At 41.2% G+C, this 1,725-nt stretch overlaps 1 non-coding gene across 1 annotated transcript; it reads right to left on the reverse strand.

Annotated features, from left to right (window-relative positions):
* Positions 1-1,258: 1,258 nt before the first annotated feature.
* LOC127217562 (U6 spliceosomal RNA) lies at positions 1,259-1,367 on the reverse strand. The gene has a single exon (XR_007834105.1). It is a non-coding gene; the product is annotated as a U6 spliceosomal RNA (small nuclear RNA).
* Between the last annotated feature and the right edge of the window lie 358 nt (positions 1,368-1,725).

A 1,725-nucleotide genomic window follows, 5' to 3' on the forward strand; every position in this document is an offset into this window, starting at 1 on the left:
AGAGGGAAAATAACATGACTTTTATTTGGAATGCTGAAATTTTGTTTGTTTGTCTCTCTTTTTGTTGTTGTTAATTTAAATTAAAAGCCATCTTACTTTACATACCAATCCCAGTTCTCTTTCCTTCCTGTCCTCCCATTCCAGCCACTAACCCTCATCTCAGTCCTCATCTGCTCTCTAGAGAGGATGAGGCCTCCCATGGTGGATCATCAAAGCATGTCATGTCATTTGGGGCATGGCCTAGGCCCTCCCCCAAGTGTCTGCTGAGAGAGTATCCCTCTATGTTGAATGGGCTCCCAAATTCCATTCGTATACTAGGGATAGATACTGATCCACTACTAGAGGCCCCATAGACTGCCCAGTTCTCCTAAATGACACCTGTGTTCAGAGAGTCTGTGTTGGTCCTATGCTGTTTTCCCAACTATCAGACTAGGGTCCTTGAGCTCCCCCTTGTTCAGGACAGCCGTTTCTGTGGGTTTCTCCAGCCTGGTCTTTACCCCTTTGCTCATCACTCCTTCCTCTTTGCAACTGGATTCCATTAGTTTTGGCTCAGTGTTTAGCTGTGGGGGTGTCTGCTTCTATTTCCATCAGGTACTGGGAGAAGGCTCTAGGATGGCATTCTTTTGTTATTCTGTACCATGATTAGCTGCTTCTTTTCTGAGATGTTATAGACAACAATATCAAAACCTGAGGTAGAGGATGGTAAGTCCAAGTTCTAATATTATTCACCCAGCCATTCATTAAACTATCTATATAATTGGGCAGTTTACCAGGTGTTTTATTTAGAGTCAATGAATTTTCACTGTGCTGCCACATCTGCTGCGAGGAGCAATCTAATGTTCCTAGTGCTTAAGAATACCCCCAAGGTCATGTAGCTGGTATGTGCCAGCACTCAAAAAGAGTTTATCTAGAGTACACATTGTTCTAGCTCTGTTCAGCCTGGAGGCACCTTCAGTTTCTTAATCCATTTTCTCCTATTCCAAAATGTCTTAGCTTAAAAAAAAAAAAACTGTATCCACATACTAGAAGCAGAAGGGATGATAAATGAAAATAAAACACAATGTTAGATTGTGTGAGAATTGACTTGCTCTCTTCCTCAGGAAATTTCATTGCTGGCTTTCCCTAGATGTGGGAAGTTCATTACTATTACCTCATTTTCTTGAATCAAAGCAACCTTCCTCTGGTGTTTTCCATTGTTTACTACTCCCTAAGGCAGGAATCTCATGTCTTGACCAGATCAATACTGCATCCTCCTCTCCAAGTTATGTCCCTCTTCTAGTTACATTATTTCTTATTCTTGCACAAGGGTCATGCTAATATTCTCTGTATCGTTTCAGTTTTAGTGTATGTGCTGCTGAAGCAAGCACTAGTGACATTATTTGTTACAGCTGTCTTTGTCCTTCCCTTGACATAGGACATTCTAATTCTATGTACAAGTTCCCAAACTATGCTACCTTTCATTCTAGATTCCCTCTGCTTTGGTTTTACATTTCCTCCCCTTCAAAAATGCACTGGAAAGCAAATTTGTTATGAGGGTCCTTCGCTCATAGCTAGATTAGCACTGTTATAAAAGGCATGATATTTGAATAAAATCTTTGTTCTTTTGACCTTTGTGGAATTTTGGGAGCCTTTGTTTGCTGGGCTGCAGCCAAAACCATTATGTGGTTCACCCTCTGTATTAGCCCCATGTTGCTGAGCCATATTGTGGGAACTTAACTTTATGGG

The sequence above is a fragment of the Phodopus roborovskii genome, unplaced genomic scaffold, assembly GCF_943737965.1.
Source record: "Phodopus roborovskii unplaced genomic scaffold, PHOROB, whole genome shotgun sequence".
Classification (NCBI taxonomy): Eukaryota; Metazoa; Chordata; class Mammalia; order Rodentia; family Cricetidae; genus Phodopus; species Phodopus roborovskii.